This window comes from Equus przewalskii, chromosome 29 (genome assembly GCF_037783145.1).
Source record: "Equus przewalskii isolate Varuska chromosome 29, EquPr2, whole genome shotgun sequence".
NCBI classification, from domain to species: Eukaryota; Metazoa; Chordata; class Mammalia; order Perissodactyla; family Equidae; genus Equus; species Equus przewalskii.
In genome coordinates, this window is record NC_091859.1 from 25,687,680 (window position 1) to 25,694,547 (window position 6,868).

A 6,868-nucleotide genomic window follows, 5' to 3' on the forward strand; every position below is an offset into this window, starting at 1 on the left:
CTGACTCAGTCTGTTCATCTGTAAAGCAGGCACAGTAATGTTTATACCATACCTGACTCAGTTTGGGGTTATAAATTCTTTGAATGCTTTGATTTGTACTAAGTACAAACCATTGCACATCATGTCCTTAAACCTTTGTGTGCACATAGGATTTTAATGCCTTCTTTTCTCTTTCCAGGTAATAGTTCATTTCCTGGTCAAGGACCTGAATTCTGTTTACTTCTCCCAGCTGTGCAAAAGCACATTGAAGTGAATGACTAAAATGCAACCGCAGTGCATGTCGCAGACATTGGCAGCAGCAGGGGGTCAGCACCCTTACAGGACTGCCTGGGAAATCACACTGCTGTGAAATCACGTTGCAGTCCAGCACACAATTGCTCTCCATCCATAGACCATTCTTGACCAAGCAAGCATGCACGTCACGGGCAGTTACATTCTCAAGTTTTTAAAACCAAGGGGAACTTGTATACTGGGCCTGTTTTTCAGCCTGTTTGCTACCTTTTTTGCATTCTATCCCGTGTGAATTTTACAGACACTGGGCTAAAAAGGGTATTCAGACACCTGGACACACATTCCTAGAATGTCATCATCCGGTCCTAATTCCTTGTCACCAAACGACACAAACAAGACCCTGTTTACAACTTTTTCTTTATTTCAGATCTTTCTGAAGAGATTATTATATATGACATATCTATAGCTATGTGTATGGCCATAGATGTATTTCTGTGTGTACATATGTATAGTCATGTATTCTTACATATGTACATACAAATACAGAGATATATAAAGTACATAGAAATTCCTTATTTGTAAATAGCCAAAGTTACTGACATGAATGATAAATTTTCACATTTAAATAATCATCAACATGAAGCCATGTTTAATGCTTGTATAATGTGATGCAATAAAATTTAAAATAAATTTATGCACATGGAATATTTTAGCTGGGTCTTCTGAAATTCTGTTGTATTTTCTTATGAAATAAGAGGGCTCATAGAAGAGTGAGATCTTTAAAGAAAGGTCTATCACTCCCAAATACTCCTGAGAAATCACTTCACCCTTCAGAGAGACCACACTTTTCTTCCTAACCTACATTTTCCGTCTTGCTTCCATTGCTATCTTCTTAGGGTACCACACCAACTAATTAGAAATCACTCAGAATAGCTTGGAAAGTAACACTGACACCCTTTTTTGAAGAAATATGAAATATAACCAGTGATACTTAGATGCTTTTAAATTCCCTGCCTATTAGTATGTTCTGCTAATCCTAGGAAAGGGGCTGGCTGTCTAGAAAAAAAAAAATGTGTTTCTAAGCAATACCTGTTGTTGTAATTACTCTTTTTCCAGAGATTCCAGAACCTACGCTTGAACCATGTCATCACCTTGCCTATGCTAATTGAAAAGATGAGAGTGCTCCTAATACCACATCTATCAAATGCTGTCTCATTTTGGCTGTGGGTTCACCTGAGCTGACTGTTTCCAGGAGACCTTAGATGTTCCCTTAGATGGAAACAGTCAGAGTGGCTTTGGACAGGCTAGAACTTCAGCCATTTCTTAGTTTCATCTTTCTAATACTCCTTCTGACCTGACATTCCTGGATGTGAAATACTAACCCTAGCAGGGCCTAAACTAAGGAGATGTACTCTACGGGAACTGAAGACAAGAGGCCATTGACAGAGCTTTCTTTTCAGTCAGTGGCTGAGAAGTCTGTGAAATATTTCATGCCAGTCCTGGGGAGAGGAATTTCCCAGGAAAGTCTCAAGAGATGAAATATAAGAGACGCTCCAAAGAGACAACTTGCTCTGCTGACCCAGCATTGTAACTTCTGCTTGCTATGCCTGAAACTCTACCCCAAGCATCATGGCCCAATAAATCCTTGGATTTGGCACATCCACATCTGCTCTCCTACTCCTTGGGGCATGGAGAGTGATGGGGATAGGGAAGGAATTGTGAGTTCCTCCTTGGGTTTGGAATGGACCATGAACATTCAGAACTAGATACGGGACCACCCAAGACACTGGTCAGGATAAAGAAATAAACATTTATTAAATACCACTTTCTACCTGGCCTAAGTATAAACTGAACTGAAGACAACTCTATGGCCAGAAATTTTTTTACTCTTGGAATCCTACCTTTACTATCACAAGTGCCTCTGGCAGTCACAATTCCTGATATGTTTCTAGCATATAATTTTTTTATTTCCTCCCTCCCTTCATTTCTTTCTAACAGCACAGTGAATGCGCTAATTGACCTTCCCTGTTTTTGGTACAGGGAACATTTGGTGAATATCTTAAGATGCTTTTAGGTTTGTTGGGGCAGAAAGGCAAAGAAGGTTATAGACAGGAATTTCTGAGGGACTTTCTAAGAAATCAAGTGCTGGGAGTGACGTCACCAAGATGGTGACATAGATTATTCCTGACTTCACTCCCCCTCACAAGAAGAAAACTGACAACTTCATTGACAAGACACCACTGAGAAAATCCTAAAACATGGAGGTGAGGCTGAAACACCCCTCTTGCACCACAGAGATCAAGACAGCCAGCATTAGAAGGATAAGAGGAGTGGCTACATGCTGACCGCATTGCCCCTCCCCCAGCCCAGCAATTCATCATGCTGAGAGGTCGCCCCTGACCCTACATTTCCTACAGAGGGAAAAGAGACCCCAGGGTGGACATCCAGCTTCCCTAGTGTTGTGGGTTGCTTCTTGGGAATTCCCACTCTGGTCTTGCTCTGTAGGGATTATGGGGAAATCTACAGGGCTTGACCACTGGGAATATGATTGTAATAGAGGAGGCGTAAGGGGCTCGCAACAACCAATACTTGGATCTTGGCAGACTGAATTCCTACCTGCAGCATCCAAGTAATAGTCCCAGCCAGCAGCTTTGCTTATCTGCAGAGCCATGACCAGGGAAGTCCGTAGGGTGCAGGTCTGCCTGATTTGGGTCCCCCATTGAAGAGCCTTGCTAGCCCTGGAGCCTGGTCTGCCCCCTCCTATGCAGAGGAGTTGAGCCATAGGCCAGCCCACTGCTGAGTGTAGCTCCCAGCCCTACCTAATCAGAAAGACTGGCCAGAAGACCTGAAAGCTACATAGCTCAGCGACATAAGCAAAGAGTATAGCAGGGAGAACTTACATTCTGCAGAGCAAAGCCAGTGGCACCATAGGGCTAAGGAAATTGGGAAGTGGGTTGGGTTGAGTAAAGACCACAAAGCCTTGCCAGGCTTGGAGGTATCCCTGTCTCCACCCAGGAAGGGGAGCTAGTTCATAGCCCCACCCACTACTGAGCGTAACTCCCAGCCCTTCCAGACCAGAAAATCTGATCGAGAACAGCTGAGAGGCTGCTTGCAGCTAGCCCTCCCATTCCACTCAGGCAGGGGAGTTAATTCATAGCTCCATTCACTGCTGAGTGTAGCTCCTGGCCTACCCGACCAGAAAGCCTGATCAGAACACCTGGAGGCTGCATAGCCAAGTCAGACTCAAGCAGAGAGTATGGCAGGCAGAGCTGATCAAATGCAGAGCAAAGCCAGTGGTCTTGTTGAGCCAGGGAACTCGAGTGTGGGTCGACTTGAGTCAAGACAACAAACGAAGGGTCTTCCAGCCTTGGAGCTGATTCTCCTGCTCTGCCTGGGCAGGAAACTAATTCATAGTTCCACTCATTGCTGAATACAGCCTTCAGATTGCACAACCAAGGAACCTAACCGGAGCACACTGGAAGCTATGTAGCCCTCCCAACAGCCCTGCATACAGTGGCACTTGAACAAAGAGCACAGCCCATGGCTTTCTCCATTTGCAGAGCAAAACCAGTGGCCCTGTCTGGCCAGGGAATCAGTGCACACCCTTGCCTGATTCGGATCCCCAACAAGGAGACATGCAGGCCCTTGGGCCTGTCCTGCTGCCCCACCAGGGCAAGGAAGCTAATTCATAGATGACCCACTGCTGAATATAGTACCCAGTCCCAACCATCTAGTAAGCCTGACCAGAGAACCCAAGCAACTGTGGAGCCTATCCTATAGCCTCACTTAGGCAGGTAACAAAGCCAGAAGTCCTATCCAACTGTTCTCAGCCAGTGGCATCACTCCCCTGACTCCAGCTCAGGCAAGGCCCCCACCCCAAAATAGAGCCTTATAGCAAGCCCCATCTGGACATTACCAGCCAACATGTCCAGAAAACCAAACTAAGCTGACTGGTGAAGAACTGTCTCTGCCAAGGCAAACCTGTAAAGTCTGAAAGAGGAGACCTCTTACTGAAATGTGTAGATACCAATGTAAGAAATCAAGGATCATGAAAAATCACGTAAACATGACACCACCAATGGAAACTAATAAAGCTCCAATAGCTGAACCTAAAGAAATGGAGATCTATGAACTATCAGACAATGAATTCAGAATACTCCTCTTAAAGAAATTTAGAAAAGTACAAGAACACACAAGAGACAACTAAACAATTAGGAAAATGATGCAAAACAAAATGAGAAGTTCAACAAAGAATAGAAACCATCAGAGGAAGAGGAGGTTAGCTAAGGCAGCTACAGCAGCAGCAGTGTAGGGGCTGGAACATGCTGGGTGGCAAGAACCTCATGGCAGAGGAATAGAGTGACTAAGAGACCAAACACCTGAAAGAAGAGCTCATGGACATTGTGGAGTCTCTGCCAGGCCCTGTGGGGCTTAGGACTGCAGGCCAATTCAGAGACAGTGCTGGTGGCAGCAGTGGCAGTGAGATCAGCAGTCAGAAGTACTGCCAATGCTTGTGACAGGTGGTTGAAGATTATGCCAGAAGATGGCAGGTCCTTTGCCACAGGATCAGGTTCTTCAGACTGCACTTTGCTTTTTTACATCAGCCCAGAAAACGTGAGCACAATACACTTTGAGTAGCCTTGCTTTCTTTGATTTATAGAACTAGACCACAACATTACACTGTCAGCTTTCACTAAGGGATGAAAAAAAAGGTAAAAAATAAAACAATATTTTAAAACTTCTGTAATTGTTGAAAAGTTGATAAAATTTTGCTCATTGCTCCTTATACAGAAATCTTAAAAGAAATTCCCTCAGATGGACCTAAATATAAAGAAGTATTAAGAGACCTAAAGGGAGAAATAGACAGCAATATAATAATAGTAGGGGACTTTAATACCCCACTTTCATAAATAGATCATCCTTACAGAAAATCAGTAAGGAAACATTGGCCTTAAGTGACTTATTAGACCAGATGGACCTAATAGACATATACAGAATATTCCATCCCAAAGCAACAGAATACATCTTCTTCCCAAGCACACAGGGTAGGTCATATGTTAGGCCACAAAACAAGTCTTAATAAGTATAAGAACATTAAAATCATATCAAGCATCTCTTCCAACCACAATGGTATAAAAATGGAAATCAATTACCAAAAAGAACCAGGAAAATTCACAAATATGTGGAGACTAAACATGCCACTGAGCAACCAATGGGCCAAAGAAGAAATCAAAGAGAAATAAAAAAATATTTTGAGACAAATGAAAATGGAAATATGACAAATCAAAGCTTACAGGAACAAAAGTAGATATAAAAGGAAGTTCATAGCAATAAATGCCTACATCAAGAAACAAAAATGATCACAAATAAACAACTTAACTTTACATATGAAGGAATTAGAAAAAAAAATGAAGCCCAAAGTTAGTAGAAGGAAGGAAATAACAAAGATCAGAGAAGAAATAAATGAAATGGACACTAAAAAGACAACAGAAAAGATAGATGGAACTAAAGGCTGGTTCTTTGAAAAGATAAACAAAATTGATAAACTTTTAGCTAGACTAAGCAAAAAAAAGAGAGAACTCAAATGAAATCAGCAATAATACCAAAGAAATGCAAAGGATCCTAAGAGACTACTATAAACAACCATATCCAACAAACTGGACAGCGTAGAAGAAATGGATAAATTCCTTGAAAGATACAACCTACCAAGACTGAATCAGGAAGAAATAGAAAATCTGAACAGACCAATTACTAGCAAGGAGATTGAATCAGTAATCAAAAATCTCCCAAGAAACAAAAGTCCAGGACCAGATGGCTTCACTGCTGAATTCTACCAAACATTTAAAGAGAATTAATACCAAGCCTTCTCAAACTCTTCCAAAAAGTTGAAGAGGAGGGAACAATTCCAAACTCATTTTACGAGGCCAGCATTATCTGGATACCAAAACCAGACAAGGACATGACAGGAAAAGAAAATTACAGGTCGATATCCTGATGAACATAGATCTTCAACAAAATATTACCAAACCAAATTCTACAACACATTAAAAGGATCATACACCACAATTAAGTAAGATTTATTCCAGGGATGCAAGGATGATTCTGTATCAGCAAATCAATCACTGTGATACATTAACAAAATGAAGGATAAAATTTTACATGGTCATCTCAATAGAAATGAAACTGAACAACTATTGGGTCAATGAATAAGTCAAAGAGGAATCAAAAAATACCTGGAGACAAATAAAAATACAAGATGCCAAAATTTATGGGATACAGCAAAAGCAGTTCTTAGAGGGAAGTTTATAGTAATACAGGTCTACCTCAACAAACAAGAAAAATCTCAAATGAACAATCTAACAGTACACCTAAAGGAACTAGAGAAAAAAGAACAAATAAAGCCCAAAATCAATAGAAGGAAGGAAATAATAAAAAATCAGAGCAGAAATAAATGAAATAGAGACTAAAAAAAAAAATAGAAAAAAATCAATGAAAATAAGAGCTGATTCCTTGAAAAGATAAACAAAATTGACAAACCTTCAGCTAGACTCACCAAGGGAAAAAGAGAGAAGGCTCAAATAAATAAAATCAGAAATGAAAGATGTGAGATTACAACAGAGACACCTCAGAAATACAA

At 41.2% G+C, this 6,868-nt stretch overlaps 1 protein-coding gene across 14 annotated transcripts in view; it reads left to right on the top strand.

The window, feature by feature from the left end:
• ANO4 (anoctamin 4) overlaps positions 1–941 on the top strand; it is a 381,130-nt gene extending 380,189 nt beyond the window's left edge. For 13 of the 14 annotated variants that reach the window (XM_070600724.1, XM_070600723.1, XM_070600719.1 and 10 more), the window contains one exon: positions 179–941. The gene's annotated coding sequence lies outside the window, so the exon portion shown is untranslated. The remainder of the gene's footprint in view (positions 1–178) is intronic. The other variant, XM_070600718.1, reaches the window with a different exon arrangement.
• The last annotated feature ends 5,927 nt before the right edge of the window (positions 942–6,868 follow it).